Genomic DNA, 18,760 nt, shown 5'->3' with positions numbered 1-18,760 from the left:
GTGTTGTAGCTGTACTGGAACAGCTTGACTAGGGGCGTGGCAAGTTCTGGAGCACAAGTCTTCAGTACTATTGCTGGAATATTGTCAGGTCCCATAGTCTTTGCAGTATCCAGTGCCTTCAGCCATCTCTTGATATCACATGGAATGAATCGAATTGGCTGAAGACTGACATCTGTGGTGCTGGGGACCTCCAGAGGAGGCTGAGATGGATCATCCACTCAGCACTTTTGGCTGAAGATTGTTGCGAATGCTTCAGCCTTATCTTTTGCACTGATGTGCTGGGCTCCTCCATCATTGAAGATGGGGATATTTGTGGAGCCTCCTCCTTCAATGAGTTGTTTCATTGTCCACCACCATTCACGATTGGACGTAGCAGGACTACAGAGCTTAGATCTGATCTGTTGGTTGTGGGATCGCTTAGCTCTGTCTATCACTTGCTGCTTATGCTGTTTGGCACGCAAGTAGTCCTGTGTTATAGCTTCACCAGGTTGACACCTCATTTTTAGGTGTGCCCGGTGCTGCTCCTGGCATGCCCTCCTGCACTCTTCATTGAACTAGGGCTGATACCCTGGCTTGGTGGTAATGGTAGAGTGGGGGCTATGCCGGGCTATGAGGTTACAGATTGTGTTTGAGTACAATTCTGCTGCTGTGTCTCCAGAACTCTCTCTGAAGCCGAGAAGGGTAATTTAACAAATTGAAAAGGAAGGTTTATCAGTAATATTTGGAGTGAAGAAATTCCACCAGTACCTGTTGTCAAGATGCAATTTTGTTGTGAGGATTCAGAGTCGTTGTTCCTTTGAAAGGAAGAGGACCACTCTTGACAGAACTTCACAGTGTGCATCCAGGCATTTCGAAGATGAAGATGCTGTGCGAAGCTATGTCTGGTGGCCAGGCATTGTCAGTGATATTGAAAGCATGGTCAAGCACTGTCCCCAGTGTCAGCAACAACAGAAGTTGTCCATTTCAGCTCCACTGCATCTGTGGGTGTGGCCTGGTCAACGCTGGGTTAGACTACATATTGATTATGTAGGTCCATTCTTAGGTACCATGTTTTTATTGATCATTGATGCGCATTACAAGTGGATGGATGTGTATGAATTTAGATCACTGACATCAAGAGCATCTATTGAAAATCTGCGCCAATGTTTTAGTGTACATGGCCCCCTGGAAGTCATTGTTTCGGATAATGGTACAGTCTTTACTAGTACAGAATTTCAGAGATTGATGAGATTAAATGGAATCAAACATATTAAAACAGCACCATATCATCCCTCATCAAATGGATTAGCTGAAAGAGCTGTGCAAACTTTCAAATCTGGAATGAAGAGGTTATCCGACAGTATTCTAGAAACTCGACTTTCACGTTTCCTTCTCAATTATCGCTGTCTGAATTATTGATGAAATGCCGTCTGCGTACAAGGTTAAGTCTGGTGTTTCAAAACTTACAGGGGAAGGTAGAGAAGAATCAGAGTAATCAAAAATTGAATCATGGTGTTCACAGCAAAGCTTGTAGATTCACTGTTGGAGACACAGTTTTCATGTGGAATTTTAGAAGTGGATCTTGTTGGGTTCCTGGCACAATTGTATCCAAACTGGCCCCTTGTTATTCCAAGTGGAAGTGGAAGACTGAATTGTTCAAAAACATGTGGATCATCTAAGGAGTAGAGAGACATTCCAACAACCAGCTATTCCGCCTTTGATTAACATCAATGGCCAATGAGCTGAGGGCACAGATAGTCACATGGCAGCATGATAACATTGTGGTCATGGAAACTTGGTTTAAAGAGGGACTCAACAGCCCTGGATTTAAAGTTTTCAGGCAGGATAGAGAGGGGGATAAAAAAGGTGGGGGTGTAGCATTATTGGCTCAAGAATTAATTACAGTTGTGAGGCGGGATGATACACTAAATGAAGCATTAAATGAGGCCAAAAACAGGAAATGCTGGAAAAATTCAGCAGGTCTAACAGCATTTGTGGAGAGAGAAACAGAGTTAACGTTTTGAGTCCGTATGACCCTTCTTCAGAGCTAAAGAGAAGTAAAAATGCGATGAGCTTTATACTGTTTAGGTGGGGGGCAGGGGGTGGGGGGGTTGGTGTGGAGCAGGTTACTTTTTGCTTCAGATTTCCAGCATCCGCAGTATTTTGCTTTTATATTAAATGAGGCTATATGGGTTGAGCTCAGAAATAAAAAAAAGGGGCAACCACACTACCAAGAGTGTACTATAGACCTCCAAATAGTGGAAGGGAGTTAGAAGAACAAATATGTAGGCAAATTTCTGAGTGCAAAAACAATAGGGCAGTAATAGTTGGAGACATCAACTATCCTAATATCAGTTGGGATACAAAGAGTGTGAAAGGCACAGAGGGCACACCATTTTTGAACTGCATTCAGAAAAACTTTTTTCGCCAGTACATAACAAGCCCAATGAGAGAGGGTGCAATTCTAGATTTAGTCTTCAGAATTGAGGGTAGGCAAGTGGATGAAGTAGCAGTGGATGACCATTTTGGAGATAATGATCATGATAGAGTTAGATTTTGCATCATCATGGAAAAGAACAAAGATAGAACAAGAGTAAAAGTTTTAAATTGGGCGAAGATGAATTTTACAAAGCTGAGAGATGAACTGGTGAAAGTGAACTGGATACAGCTCCTCGAAGGGAAAACAGTGTCAAATCAGTGGGAGGCATTCAAAAGCGAGATTCTATAGGCACAGTGTAGACATGACCCAAAAAGAAAAAAGGTGGCACTGCCAAGTCTAGAGCCCTCTGGTTATCCAGAAGCATACATGGTAAGATAAAGCAGAAAATGAGAGCTTATGACAGTGACAAAAAGCTTAATACTGTAGAAAGCCTAGAGGAGTATAGAATGTACAGGGCGAAGTAAAAAAGGAAATTGGGAAAGCAAAGAGAGGATATTAAAAAAATGTTGGCAGGTAAAATCAAAGAAAACCCAAAGATGTTTTACCAGTACATTAAGAACAAGAGAATAACAGAGGAAAGGGTAGGGCCTATCAGAGATGTACATGTTAACTTGTGCATTGATGCTGAAGATGTTTTGGCAGGGCTCTCAATGAGTACTTTGTCTCTGTCTTCACTAAGGAAAGGGATGATACAGACATTCTAGTTAAAGAGGAGTGTGAAATATTAGATACAATAAGCATAGTGAGGGAGAAAGTACTGGAGGGATTGGCACCCTTGAAGATGGATAAATCACCAGGGCTAGATGGATTGTATCCCAGGCTGTTGAAGGAAGCCAGGGAGGAAATAGCGGATGCTCTAAGGATAATTTTCCAATGTTCACTGTATACAGGTGAAATACCAGAGGATTGGAGGTCTGCAAACGTTGTACCATTATTTAACAAGGGTCTGAGGGATATGCCAGAAAAATATAGGCCAGTCAGTCTGACTTCAGTGGTGGGAAAATTATTTGAATCAATTCTGAGAGACTGGATAACTGTCATTTAGAAAGGCACGGAGTGATCAGGGATAGTCAGCATGGTTTTGTTAAGGGAAGATTTGTCTAATTAACTTAATCAAATTTTTTGAAGAAGTAACAAAGAGGATTGATGAGGCTAGTGCAGTGGATGTTGTCAACATGGATTTCAATAAGGCATTTGACAAGGTCCCATGTGGCAGACTGGTCAGAAAAGTGAGATCCCTGAGTTGGATCCAAAATTGGTTCAGTGACAGGAAACAAAGGGTAATGGTTAATGGATGTTTTTTGCGAATGGAAAGCAGTTTCCAGTGGTGTTCCACAGGGCTGTGTTAGGGCCCTTGCTGCTCATTGTATATATTAATGGTTTGGACTTAAATATGGGTGACATGATCAGGAAGTTTGTGGATGACACAAAAATTAGCCATGTTGTTGATAATGAAGAGGATAGCTGTTGTCTTCAGAATGATACCAATGGCTTGGTTGAGTGGGCGAAAAAGTATGAGGTAATGCATTTGAGGAGGGCAAACAAAACAAGGGAATACTCAATAAATGGGAAGATATTGAGAGGGGTTGAGAAAGTGAGAGATCTTGGAGTATATGTCCACAGGTCCCTGAAGGTGGCAGAATGGGTGGATAAGGTAGTAAAGAAAGCATTTGGAATGATTTCCTTTGTTGGATGAGATATTAAGTACAAAAGCAGGGATGTAATACTGGAACTGTATAAAATGCTGGTTAGGCCACCGCTGAAATTTTGTGTCCAGTTCTGGTCAGTACATTACAGGAAGGACATAATTGCTCTGGAGAGAGTACAGAGGAAATTTACAAGAATGTTGCCAGAGCTTGTAAATTGCAGCTAAGAGGAAATATTGGATAGGCTAAGGTTATTTTCCTTAGGACAGAGGAGGCTGAGGGGTGACCTAATTGAGGTGTACAAAATTATGAGGGGTCTAGGTAAGGTAGACAGGCAAGGCCTGTTTCCCCTAGCAGAGAGGCCAATTACCAGGGGGCATTTTTAAAAATTCACTTTTAGGATGTGAGCATCGCTGGCTAGAGCAGCATTTATTGCCCAGGTGATTGGTAGAATTAGAGGGGACATGAGGAAAAAGGTTTTCACCCAGATTGCGGGTGTCTGGAATTCATTGCCTAAATTGCTGGTTGAGGCTGAAATGCTCAAAACATTCAAAAGGTACCTGGATTTGCATCTGAAGTGCTGTAACCTGCAAGGCTATGAATCAGGTGCTGGAAAGTGGGATTAAAATGAGTGGCTAGTTTCTTTTTTTTCTCTTTAGTGGCCAGGGCAGACTTGATGGCTGAACGCCCTCTTTCTGTGCTGTAACTTTTCTATCATTCTATAAAAATACACACGGGCTTGAAACTGAGGATGAACGTAAAACAGTAAATATTCCGAATAACTGCTTCTTTCAAAGAATCACAGGGGAAGGCATGAGCAACAAGAAATTCTCTGAACAAAGATATCCTAAGCATAGTCAATTACTTCACTATAGATGAGATGGAGGTCCTAGCCAGGCTACATGTACTCTAGTCTAATGAACCCCCAAGAATAGATGGTATTTATCCTGGAGTGCTAAGAGGGATGAGGAAGGAGGTTTTTGATGTTGCAGTTTCCTATTCTTCAGCAAGTTTCTTTTCCATTCCAAGGGTTTATCCTGAATCCCCAAAACTTTGCATTTAATTAATGGCCTGATTTTTGGTATCATGGGGCTCTGGAGAAAGTTTGGTGAGTTTTGGCTTTTCAACCTGCAATGGCGATGCATGAGATGTAATTTAATAGAAGAATTTATGATTGCTAAACATTTGACAAAGCTCACTCAGAATATTATTTAAAATTACCCTGTGGGAATAGAATTAGAGATATTAATTGAAACTAATAACAGGTTATTTTAGGAATGATATCAGGGAATTCTTCGCACAATGATCATCATGTGGAATAAAATTCCAGAGAGAACACTGGGACTGAGTGGTCCAGGTGGAACTGAAACTGAGCATTGGTGAGCAGGTTGTTAGCATCGTCAATGACACCTTCCGTTACTTTGCTGATGATTGAGAGTAGGCTGATGAGCCAGTAATTCGTCAGATTTCTTCAGTGCAGCACCACATAAAGCATGACTTGCTAGCTCATTGTGTAGTGGAAGAATGGTTTCAAATTATGTCTTTAAATTAGGTGATAGTAGATAAAATAAGCCATATATCATGCACAGATGCGTTTTGCAGCTGCATTCTCAGTGCCTGGCAGTCCTGGATCCTTCTTGTATATAGGCAGTAATTAGAAGAGCATGAATCAGTGTAAAAGCCAGAAAAAGACATGGGAAGAATGTCTTTAGGCGGGTGCATCCTATGCCTGTCCCACAAGTAATTGGGAATCTGTTATGCACAAAAGGGACAGGGATTGGACACATCAGTGCTCTAACAGTAAGATGGTTCTAGTTAGACAGGTGGTGGGAAGCTTTTCACTGCTTTGCTTTGGCAAACTGCATGGTTTCAGCTAGTTAAACATTAGCATTATCTCTGCATATAGTAGCTCTATCAACCTGTGCCTAAGAACGCTAGACTTAGGTAAGTGCGTTGTGTCCCGCTGAGTGGGTGCACTCAGCATTGGGCAAACAGAAATTGCACAGATAGCTCAGGAACTTAACACGGTGATGAGTCTACATGCATTTTAGAAACCCATTTAACCAAAATCAAAACTAAATCTCTGAAATATAAATGGATTTGCTGTATATTGCCAGCATGTTTATTTTTACTGGGTCAATTGGCCGAGGAAATAAGTTGAACAGGCAGGGTGATGAATACTTGCATATGCATGTCAGGTGGTAAGAAGATGATTTCAACACGAGCCCTCTACTGGCAATGGTAAATAAAATAAACCATCTGTCCTGCAGACAAGAGTATCTCAGCTCCCTTGTTCTAGTTCTGCACTGTATGTTTATTTAGGAGAGTGGTAATATTAACCTTAAAGAACAAGGCCAGGTCACACAAAGACAAAATGCTTATGAGGCATGGAAACAAGCATTGCCAGGTATGGGCTCACTGTTTTGCATACTGAAGTGTCTCATACTACTACTAAGACAGACAGAAAACAATTTTCACCAGCCAAATGGTTATAAATGCTCAGCACAATGCCTGAGCTCAGGGAACGCTGAAATAAATTACGCGCACACACACACACACACACACACACACACGCACACACATTTTCTTATTGAGACTTGTATGGTATGAACTCAAGGTTACGACTGTCAAACAAATAATAATTCTTCACAAACCAAGCAGAGTTGTTAACCCTGTATTTAAAGAAACCTAAAGTCTGAAAGATTCATGTAATTTCCATTTAAAATATTAAGTAATGACAGTTTATTTTTTTCTAAGTTTCAAATTCTTAAGTACCCCTGTAACTGCTGCATTTTAAACAGGTGTTGTTTAAAATAAATTATGTGAGGGCCTGATGCACCACTGAGTAAAGGTGCTACCCAGTGTAGGTCTGAATTCTCAAGTTCAATTCCCATCCTTTGCTGAGTTAGCTGATTTCAGTTGAGGCAACATCTGGGACATGATGATTAATTTCTGTGTCCCTGAGCTAAGGTGGGGGTTCCTCCCCAAACCAGTATCCAATGACTCAAACTGGAAAGTGTACGTATGTGGATTTTGGAGGAGATTATTTCTGTACTTGGCCACAATGCCCTCCGCTGTTGGATAGACTGCCAACATTCATTTCAATGCTCACACATGAGGTACGGCTACTTAGGAAAGGTGCTTAGGAAGTGCTTTTAGAATTGTATTCAAGCAGGGGCAAACATTTTGAATGGAAAAAAATAGAAAGGGAAGAAAAGTCTAGCAGATTTCAAAATAAGTGATAAAAGCAAAAAAACTGTGGATGCTGGAAATCCAAAACAAAAACAGAAACAGAAATACCTGGAATTTTTCCAGGTATTTCTGTTTTTTGTTCAAAATAAGTGAACTGGACAGAGATCATCAACACCCATTTATTTTTAAAGATCAAAATTACTATATCACACCATTCAAAACCTCTCAAAGTGGTTTGTGTACTTTTAAAATTGATTCATGGGACGTGAATGCATTGCTGCAGTGTGGTGCACCTTGTATACAGTACACCTGCTGCCTCTGGGCATTGCTGGTGAAGGGAATAAATGTTTAAGGTGGTGGACACGTTTCTGATTAAGTGGGCTGCTTTGACCTCAATGGTGTTCAGTTTCTTGAATGTTGTTGGAGCTGGACTCATCCAGTCAAGTGGAGTATTCCATCACACTCCTGACTTGTGTCTTGTAGATGGTGGATAGGCTTTGGGGAGTCAGGAGGTGAGTTACTCACTGCAAAATTCCCAGCCTCTGACCTGCTCTTGTAACCACAGTATTCATATGGCTGGTCTAGTTAAGTTTCTGGTCAACTGTAACCCCCAGATTGTTGACAGTGGGGAATTCAGTGACGGTAATGCCATTGAATGTCAAGGGGAGATGGTTAGATTCTCTCTTGTTCATTTCCTGGTACTGTGTGACCTGAATGTCACTTGTCACTTATCAGCCCAATCTTGAATGTTATCCTGGTTTTGTTGCATTTGGACAAGGACTGCTTCAGTACGTGAGGAGTTGCAAATTTGACTGAACACTGTGTAATCATCAGCGAACATCCCCACTTCTGAACTTATGTTGGAGGGAAAGTTACTGATGAAGCAGCTGAAACAGCTGAAGCAGTTACCTTCTCGGAAAATGGAGCAGTCGTGTTGTGCACAGCAAGATCCCACAAATGGAAATGAATGAAGCTGCTTTTGGTGGTGTTGATTGAGGGAGGAATGTTGGCCAGAATACTGGGGAGTTGCCGACCCTTTCATTAATATCATGGGATCTCTAATATCCACCGAAACCATCCAGCCAGGCCTTGGAGTTCGCGGTTATCTGGAGGAGAACATTCCAGCAATGCAGCATTCCCGCCTATATCACAATGAAGTGCCAGCCTTGTATTTATCAAGATTTTTAACCATATTTTATCCAGTCAAGCTGAATTCTCCGCAAATCTGGCTTTATTTACAGAGACTCTTCTCAACTATAGGTACTGAGATATTCCCAATGATGTACAGGCAATATAATTCAAATGGTTTGCAGGGCAGCTCTACTTTAAGAAAAAAAACACACCTCTGTACTGAATTTAGCCATTACGTTGGCAGGATCGCTTTTCCTAAGGAAAGGCTCATTCCCAACTAATAAACGATTTTTTAAAAAAATGAATGGTTTAAGATAATTGGCATGGACCCAGGTTACCAAGGCTCCCCGGGTTTAGCGTAGCGCATCCTAGCAACAGAGCATCTCCTGCCTTCTCCGCGCTGTCAATTACATGTGAAAGAGATTGACCGAATCCAGTTTGCATTCGCCCCGGGGACTGAGCACGCCACGGGCGGGGAAGGAGTCAGGCAGCAGCCTGCCCAGGGCCAGGACCATTGCCAAGGTAGGGAGGGGGTGGAGGGTGGCGACCTGATGTGCCATTTCCATGCTCAAGTGCCTCATTTTTTTTTTGGATGCTGTCTCTTTAGATGTCTCCATGGTGATGGCGAGGACGCGCAGAGAGAAGGAAGGAAGGAGGCGGGGACGAGCTTGCTTCTTCCCCTTACTGTAATGTGTGTTGTGCAAGGATTCAGTAAAGTGACGTCTGCGGATCAGACGGGGTCTGGCTGGACAAAGGAAGCCTGAGCTTTGTTAACATGTCACCTCCTTTCGCCCCTGGATGTTGCTCCTGGTTTGGCCAGTGTCCATCACACAATAGACAAGGTAGGAAACTCAGAGATGGGAAGGGAGCGAGGGGACAATGCTTATTTTACCACATGGACGCATACAGCTGCTTACAAATTCCCCGAAACTGCTGTCGCAAACTTTCCGCATCACTTTGTTTCTCACCTTAAAACCACTGGCTGCCAATCATTCCTGCGATTTTTGGTGATCTAAGACTGTTTTCCCCCTCCTGTTGTACTGATGCACTGTAATGTTCCAGTCCCGTTTATGTCTATTACATTGATCAGCAAGTGGTGATTTCCCGTCTCACTGCACAAGTCAACAATTGACAAGAGCGCTGGAACAAGTCCCCTCAAATGTAAGATCCGAATGGGGCTAACTGCAGGATTGTAAAAGCTTCTTGCTTCGCCCCGGGGCATTAATCACCATTGGTGTAATTTCGTGAACTCTCTGCCACCGCTGGCTGAAAAAAATGGCTCACGCATTAACTCCTTTGTAGCTACAAATGCCGTCCCCCTAAACCCATCCTTTGGTTCGAATCAAACCCATCCCGTAGGCGCCGCTGGCATGTTTCTGTCTGCACTGCCAGTCCTGTCTCTTTCTCCCACTAAATGTTATTTTAATTTGGACTATGCCCGGCGTGTAGAGTATAAACACCGGCAGAGACCTGTTGGTCCGATTGGCCTGTGGCTCTGTAAATACTATGCGATATGAAATATAATGCCTGCTGTGTGACTCTCCGATTCTGTGAATGGAAAAAAAAAGGGCAGGGAGAGGCTACTAATTCACCAGGAGTTTAATTTTTACATAGTTCTCTGATATTTATTGCTAAGATTGAATCATGCAGGATCCTGTAACTTCGCAATAACCAGAATTGCCATGTAGTGTTCACAAGCTTTCCTTTTAATCACCCGGCTGGCGGAGATATTATTCACCTCTCTGGTTTCCAATGCGCCCCATTCACGCTGACGTTGGAAAAGTGCAGCTGGTGGCGCGCACACACCTCTGGTTTCCACTGAGAGCCATCAACTTTGTTGTGGCGCCAGTAGAGCCCCTCTCCCCCGCCGCCCCGCTCCTCTGTGGCTCCTGTATACTGCTGCCCGCTTCATTAGCTCTGTCTTTGCTCGACCACGGCACCTGATCGAGAGAACAAGGCCCACGTGGAAACAAACATGCAGTTTGTCCCTGCAAGCTGATAGGATGTCGCACTGGCAAAAATCAAAACTGCCGAGCATCTGAAAATGGCATACTCCCCCCCCCCCCCCACCTTCTCTCCAAAACCCAGTTTCCTCACCTTGTCTCTGGACGAAATCTTTTTGGTAAAAACATAGCGCTGTCAATTTGTGGGAGACACGTGAACATGCGGGTTATAATCAGAAAGAACCATCTAGAATGATCCAAGCCCCATTGAAAGATGTGTTTATCGTCTTAAGAAATATATACATCGCAATGGGTCATATTTTTAGACAAAATAAAATGAATCTTGCACCAGATGGACGACGTTTGACAAGTCCGCCAATAGATGTTTCATATAAGAATAAGGTTCTGGGACAGATACATATTTTCCTCCCTTAGACAGAGGAAGGTATATGATGGTTTGGGATTAACAGCAGCACAGATTTAGCTCAGTTCAGAGAACTGGCAAGTTTATCCTTGTTATCCTCCGTCTTTTCACTTTAATAACATAGAAATAAATTGTATATAAGTAGCATCTTTCATGACCTCAGGACATATCCCAAAATGTTATAACCTATGAAGTATTTTGAAGTGTAATCATTGTTGTAAGAAACACAGCGGCCAGCAAGGTCCCACAAACAGCAAGATCATTACCAGATAACTGTTTGTAGTGATGTCAGTTCAGCGATAAATATTGGCCAGGGCTGGGGGAGAATTTACCTGCTCTTCTTTGAACCATCATTGGGATCCTTTACATCCACCTGAGAGGGCGGACAGACAATATCATGTGAAATGTTGCACCTCCAACAGTGTAGGACTCTGCAAGTACTGCGTTGAAGAGTCAGATTAGATTATGTGCTCAAGCAAAAACAAAAATAAAATGTTGGAAATACTTAACAGCTCAGGCAGCATCTGTGGAGAGAAAAACCGAGTTAAAGGCCAGGATTTTACTGGCTCTCCCGGAAGTGCGCTGGAAAGTGGGGGAATTGGTAAAATCGCAGGGAGCCAGGTCAGTTCGTCTCTCCAATGCAGCACCGCCATCGGGGCATTTTATTGGCGTATACGGAGAGGCTTCCCATTCTATAGAGGCAGTCAGCCAATTGCCATAATTAAAGGCCTTATTGGGGGCCATTTTACGGTGCCGTTGGCATTTTGTTGATGCGTGGGGAGGCCTCCAGCTAAATGGAGGTGGCCTCCCTGTGGCAGCCTGAGGGAAGGGGGGCAGGCTTGATGGCACAAAGTGAGGGCTGCGGGTGGGGAAGGGTGCCCTCGTGGCCCCAATGATCTCCATGGAGGGGATTTGAGTCTCAGCCTCCTGAATTTTGATTTTGTTTTCCAGCTCCTGAGGTCCCCTTCATGCTTCAGCAGCCACCACCTTTCCCAATGGTGCTGCTGAGGCTTCAGGGCTGCAGGCCCTCTGACTCGACTGGCAGCATGGACTGCCCACCTGCTGTTCTCAACTGCATAGCAGGCCCGCAGGCGGCCAATTAGGAGGCCACCTTTGGTAAAATTGCTGAGGTGGTTCCGCTGCTGGTAGGTGTGTAGTGCTTTTCTATCCGTCACATGATCAATAATGCTCACTTGCTTGCATCGACTTCTGATGAGACATTAAACTTCAGATCCCATGGCATTATTTGAGGAAAAACATTTATTTTCCTAGCCGACATTCTTCCCTCAACTAATATTATAAAAAAAGCAGAATAACTATTCGTGGGCATTTGCTTTCCACAAAATGGTGGCCACATTTGTCTGTGTGAGAACAATTATTGCATTTTAAAGTAATTGTTTCTGCATTGAGGCACTTTTGAACTCTGAATAGATGCTTTTTACATTACAGAACTTTATGAAAAGCATAAAACTGGGTATCCTTAACAATTTTAATGTTAACTTCTAAATTTATCTCTTTTTAAAAAGAATGCAATCTGCAACATTCATGTATTTGACTTTCATACCTCTGGGCACATTATCACTGGTATATACATTTGTACACTGCAGAGTTCATTTAGAACACATTTGTCTACTGCACAGTTCACATCGTACACAAATTTGCATTCTGTGTAGATTCCCTTTAGCACAGATATTGTTGTGTAGGGTTCCATTAAAACACACTTAGTACACTGAATAAAGTTAATTTGATATGCACATTAGATTGCTTGATGGCAATTTTTAGCACACACATTTGTATGCTGTATACTTAAAACAAATATTTATATATAGCATAGAGTGTCATCAGCACACATATATTTGTACATTATGCAGAATTCGTTTAGAACATACATAATGCCATGTAGCGGGGGATTTTTATTCTGCACCCAAAATATGCACAAAGTGGGCGAGGCGTCAACAGTGTCTGTGCTACAGTCAGAAGACTTGAAGCGTTTTCAGAATCTGGCCTTTTTGACTTCAGTTGACAACCTTTAAGTTCCAAATGGATGCCCCAATTCAGTTCACCAGTTTTGAAAGGGGGAGCATCATGTAGCTTTGACTTGGAGCCTGCCATCAGGCCAGGGTGGGAGCCAATTCGGAAGGGCCAGCGAGAGAGAGTTGGCAATGGGCCTGATGATTTTTGTGGGGCCAAATCTTACCTTTTCCTGAGCGGATTGCAGTGTTCCTTTTAACCTCTGCTTGAAATATTTAAAGGATGCAGAAGAGCTGGTTCTCCAATTAAGCATTCCTAGTGAAGACCAACAATCACAGAGAGCATTGGTTAGGAAATTATTGGCCTGTAGTCCCTGAATTTCCACCTATTCAGTAAATGAATGATAAATCAGTGTTTATTGCTCCATGATTTTCAACCAGAACTTCATGTGTTAGTTCACGGGTAAATGTTGGCAGTGGCATCAGGGGAAATCTTCCTGCCCTTCTTTCGCACAAAGCCATAGGATCTTTGGCATCCCTTTAAAATGGCAGACGAGTCCTTACTTTAACACATCATCTGAGAGACAGGAACTCAGAAAATGCAGTATTCCCTCTGTAAGACACTGAAATGTCAACTTAGATTACATGCTCAAGTCCCAAAGTGGAAATTGAGGTTGCTTCCAACTGAGCCAAGGCTGACACTTGATACCAAACTGAGACCTTGGATGGGATCTTGTGCACTCCCTCATGATGTGTTTGGAGGCGGGTGGACGGTTAATCAGGTGGGAGTGTGTCGGGTGGGGGCCTTCCTGCCTCCACCCTGATTAAGTCCAATTGACACCCTCAAGTGGGCATTCAATGCCTACTTACCCTCACCCCACCGCTGCTCTTATGAAACTGCAAGCACACCCTAGTATGTTTGCTTGCAGATTCCCCATAGGGGAGGGGTGGTCCGTCATTCAAAAGCACTCAGTGCCTGATTGAGGGGCCCAGCATCAGGAAGGGGAACCTGCTGAGAGCCACCCCCTGCCCTAGGTGCCAAACTCCTAGCTACCCCTACACCATGATCTCCTTCCTGCAACCCCCTACTCACCAGTGGCTGGGTCCCTCCTCGATCCGATTGGGCGGGTGTAGTAGTGGCAGCGGCCACCGCCACTCCAGTGGCGCTGCTGATTACAGAAGAGCTGCTGACCTCTGATTGGCCCCCCAGCTCTTTTTGGGTGGGACTTCCACCCCAGGACCTTTGATGCCGGTGGAAGGCCCACCACTGGCAGGCCCATTAAGTGCCTGAGTGGCACAAGTTATGGCAGGCCTTCCCGAAACGAGATGACACAGGGGTCTTATCTGCTCACCAGCTGGCGGTCAAGACCCCCTTTGCCAAGATCCCGCCCCATGTTTGCCTAATGCAGTACTTTATTTGGATATTAAGAATCCCAGGATTGAAGATAAGCAGGAAGTTTTGTTGGTGGCTTGGTCAACAGTATTACCAAAATACATAGGCTGGTTATATTTTTATTCATTCATGGGAAGTGAGCATCTCTGGCAAGGCCAGTATTTATTGCTCATTGTCCTTGAGAAGGTGGTGGTGAGCTGCCTTCTTGAACCACTGCAGTCCATGTGGTGTAGTTACAACCATAGTGCTGTTTGGGAGGGTGTTCTAGGATTTTGACCCAGTGACAGTGAAGGAATGGCGATATAATTCCAATTCAGGATAGTGTGTGACTTGGAGGAAAACTTACAGGTGGTGGTGTTCCCATGCACCTGCTGCACCTTGCTATGAAATAGGAGCCATGTGTTTGTTTGATGCTGTTGGAGTGTTGGCATCTTGCTACAGTGAACCAACTGCAGACAAGGTGCGTCAGCATTGAAGGGAGTGAATGTTTAAATGGTGAAAGGGGTGTCAATCAAGCTTTGTCCTAGATGAGCCCCATGAGTGTTGTTGCAGCTGTATTCATCCAGGCAATTTGAGAGTATTCCATCAACCTCCTGAATTGTGCCTTGTTGATGGAGAAAGGAGGTGATTTATTCCCAGCCTTTGATCTGCTTTTGGAGTCACAGTATTTATGTAGTTTGTCCAGTTAACTTTCTGGTCAATGGTGACACCCAGGATGTTGATGGTGGGGGATTTGGTGATGATAATGACATTGAATGTCAAGGGCAGGTGGTTAGAATTGTTCTTGTTGAAGTTGGTCATTGCCTGGCATTTGAATTGCACAAGATGTTCCTTGCTACCTATCAGCCCAAGCCTGGATGTGGTCCAGGTCTTTCTGTATGTGGGCATGGGCTACTTCATTATCTGAGGAATTGTTAATAGAACTGAATACTGTGCAATCATTGGCGAATTTCCCCAGTTCTGGTCTGATGATGGAAGATAAGTTATTGATGAAGCAGCTGAAGATGTTGGGGCTAGCTCACTGCCCTGAGGAACTCCTGTAGCGATGTCCTGGAGCTGAGATGATTGGCCTCCAACAATCACAACCATCTTCCTTTGCACTTGAGCTTTCCTTCCAATTCACATTGACTTCAGTTTTGCTCAGACTCCTTGATGCCATAGTCAGTCAAATGCTGCCTTGATGTCAAAGGTGGCCAGCCTCGCCTCACCTCTGGAATTTGGCTCTTTTGTTCATGTTTGGAACAAGGGTGTGGAGCCAAGTGGTCTTGGTCAAACCAAAACTGAGCATTGGTGAACAGTTAAGTAAATGACTTTTGATTACATTGTCAACAACACCTTCACTTTGCTAATGATTGAGAGTAGTCTTAAGGAACAGTAATTGTCTTGGCTGAATTTGCCCTTTTGTGGACAGGACACACCTGGACAATTTTCCACATTCTCAGTAAGATGCCAGTTTTGTAGCTGTACTGGAACAGCCTGGATAGGGTGAGGTGGAGGGTGGTGATGGTCGGGGAGGGGGGGGAGGGGGGAGGGGCTGCTGGTGGCGTCTACTTCTGGAGCACAAGTCTTCAGCACTTTGTCAGGCCCCGAAGCCTTTGTTGTATCCTGTGTGCCATGGAGTGATTTAAATTGGCTGAAGACTGCCTTCTGTGATGCCAGGAGGAAGTCAAGATGGATCATCCAATCTGCATTTCTGGCTGAAGATGACTGCAAATATCTCAGTCTTGCCTTTTGCAGTTATGTGCTGGGCTGCACCATCATTGAAGATGGGGCTGCTCAAGGAGCCTCCTCCTCCTCCCATTATCCATCTCACTGCTTTTTTTAGTATCTTACTTTGCAGAAAATACAAAGTCACTGCACTTCAAAACAGTTCATTGTATGTGAGGCAGTCCCGTGATGTTTCTAGACATAAGGTCAGAGAGATATAGAAATAAAGTATTTGCATTTTTATTCATGTTTTTTATGTTCTCAGGAAGCCTCAAAGCACATAGAAAAATCCCATTATCAAATAATGATTTGATCATCTATTTTAGTGGTGCTAGTTGACAAATAAATATTAGCCAGGAGGATCTCAACTGTTGTTCTTCAAATAGTACCACTGGATCATTTATGCTGGCCTGAGACAGTAGATGGGGCCTCAGTTTAACTTTACAGTTTATCTGAAATATGGCACCTACAATGGTGTAACACTCCCTTAGTACTACAATGGATTGTCAGTCTAGATTAAGTCCTCAAGTCTCTGAAGTGGGGCTTGAATTCACACCTTCTCACTTAAACAGATTGTTGTGCTACTCAAACAATGCTGGCACCATGTGCACATTATTTTTAAATGAGAAGATGCTCATAAGAAACTCTGGTTGGGAAATCCTGGGCCTATAGCCCAGGTTTTAGTTTTACTGCAACAAAAATAAAAATACCTGGAAAAACTCAGCTGGTCTGGCAGCATCTGCGGAGAGGAACACAGTTAACGTTTCGAGTCCGTATGACTCTTCAACAGAACTAAGTAAAAATAGAAAAGAGGTGAAAGTTCTATTTTTACTTAGTTCTGTTGAAGAGTCATACAGATTTGAAACGTTAACTGTGTTCCTCTCTGCAGATGCTGCCAGACCTGCTGAGTTTTTCCAGGTATTTTTATTTTTGTTTTGGATTTCCAGCATCCGCAGTTTTTAGCTTTTATCTTTAGTTTTACTGCGATGGCGACTGGTTTAGTTTAGGGGATTGATTTCATGGCAGGTCTCAAGCCTGCCAGGTCTCAATAAAATTCTGGTATAAAAACAGAAAGTGCTGGAAATACTCAGCAAGTCTGGCGAAAACAGCTCTTTCTGTTTTTATTTCAGATCGCCAGCATCTGCAGTATTTTGCTTTGATTTAAGAGTAAAATTCTGGTACATCTCTTCCACCTATTTGGTATGTTGCTAATTGTTGATCCAAGTTCCAGACATTTTCCGGGTGCAATTTCATGGCTATAACATTTCAGTAAAGGAAGCAATTTGAACATAAACTGCTCAATTCCTCCTATGGAGTTACAACAAAAAAAATTAGAAGTTCTCTAGTTAATTAGGGATTTAGCCTGGAGATAACAATTGTCATTGCTCATTGCACTCGTGTTAGATCCCTTTTTTCACTGTTTTAATGGAGATGTTGTCTTATCTTTTGCAGCAGTGTGACTAAGCACTCCTAGAGTGGCATGCAGCAAAAGCAAAATTTTTGTTCTAGAATCATAGAATGGTTACAGCAGAGAAGAAGGCCATTTTGCCCTTTGCCTCCATGCTGGCCCACTGTAAGAGCTACTCAGCTAGTTCCGCCCCCCCTCCCTATCCTCTTAGTCCTGCAAACGTTTTCTCTTCATGTAATTATCCAACTCTTTTTTGAAAGCCATAATTGAATCTGCCTCCATCAGGCAGTGCATTCCAGATGCTAACCACTCACTGCATTAAAAAAAATCTCCTCACATTGCCACTGGTCCTTTTGTCAGTGTCCTCTGGTCTCGACCCTCCTGCCAATGGTAACACTTTCTTCCTATCTACTCTGTCCAGACATCACCCCCACCACCACCACCCCCTACCCTACCCCCCACCCTGTCATGATTTTGAATGCCTCTATCAATTCTCCTCTCAATCTCCTCTTCTCCAAGGAGAATTATTATTATTAGAATTGTTTAGATGAAGCAGCAAATCCTATAGTTCAGGACATCATAGAGGTCAAAAAGACAAAATAAGTTAAGAAAATATTGTTAAATACTAAGAAATATTGGGAATTATAAGCCTCCACATTGTATGAGACATAAAAGGTCAAAGGATGCAAAAAAGCTTCACATTTTCAGATCCAGGGAAGAAATGAGTTACAATATAAAGTGAAGTACAGAGTAATTCAAACACAAGGAGAAAGAATCACATGTTGCTGGAAGTGAGGCGTAGGAGGAACAAAAACATCATGAGGTGCCCTCATGATATGACTTAGCCCCACCTTCAGAAAAACATCTCCCTGGGAATTGGTGTGAATCTCCATTTGTTCCCCTGAATTACAAATAGTTTTGCATTATGAACTCACATCCATTAGGAAGTACGTTGACTTGTGCTTCATATTCATATCACGCTGGGCCTCCAAAGGCAGCAAAGAATTCTTTATAGTATCAGTGTGTGCTGGGTTCAAACCTGGAGTTCCAGGACTGAAAGGAAAATGCAAGGACCTGCACCCTGGCCCCAATCCCACTTGGTTGTACTAAGTCATCCATTTTTTTCCCTCTCATTTCAAAATCCAGTGCTGCTAATTCACTCCAGTTCCTAATGGGCTTGGATCTAGACAGGCAGAGCTTTCTGTAATTAGGCGCTCTTTGGCACTGTCCCTCAGAGAGGACAAAAATAAACAAAAATAAAACCAAAACATTTCTGCAATAGGAGATGGTCTAATGAGGCAAAATGTTGAAGTAGAACTTAAACATTCACTCCCTCCACCACCAACACACAGTGGCAGCAGTGTGAATCATCTACAAGGTGCACTGGAGCAACTCACCAAGGCTTCTTCAACAGTGCCAAATCTGCAACCTCTACTATCTAGAAGGACAAGGGCAGCAGATGCCTGGGAACACCACTGCCTGCAAGTTCCCCTCCAAGCCACACACAATCCTGACTTAGAAATATAT

General features: G+C 43.2%; 2 protein-coding genes and 1 long non-coding RNA gene across 3 annotated transcripts in view; 1 reads left to right on the top strand and 2 right to left on the bottom strand.

The window, feature by feature from the left end:
- Positions 1 to 9,864, bottom strand: part of LOC144684820 (uncharacterized) — a 21,166-nt gene extending 11,302 nt beyond the window's left edge. The window contains exon 1 of the long non-coding RNA XR_013577572.1: positions 9,357 to 9,864. This is a non-coding gene — a long non-coding RNA (uncharacterized LOC144684820). The remainder of the gene's footprint in view (positions 1 to 9,356) is intronic.
- Positions 1 to 18,760, bottom strand: part of eps8l2 (EPS8 signaling adaptor L2) — a 598,035-nt gene that overhangs the window by 532,535 nt on the left and 46,740 nt on the right. The gene's annotated exons all lie outside the window — the stretch shown is intronic.
- The window catches only part of lrrc10b (leucine rich repeat containing 10B), a 25,250-nt gene continuing 15,485 nt past the window's right edge, over positions 8,996 to 18,760 (top strand). Inside the window, exon 1 of the mRNA XM_078549089.1 lies at positions 8,996 to 9,230. The gene's annotated coding sequence lies outside the window, so the exon portion shown is untranslated. The remainder of the gene's footprint in view (positions 9,231 to 18,760) is intronic.

Source organism: Cetorhinus maximus, chromosome 9, assembly GCF_964194155.1.
Source record: "Cetorhinus maximus chromosome 9, sCetMax3.hap1.1, whole genome shotgun sequence".
Classification (NCBI taxonomy): domain Eukaryota; kingdom Metazoa; phylum Chordata; class Chondrichthyes; order Lamniformes; family Cetorhinidae; genus Cetorhinus; species Cetorhinus maximus.
Note: the sequence above shows the minus strand (reverse complement) of the source record. Positions and strands in the feature narration are given on the sequence as shown.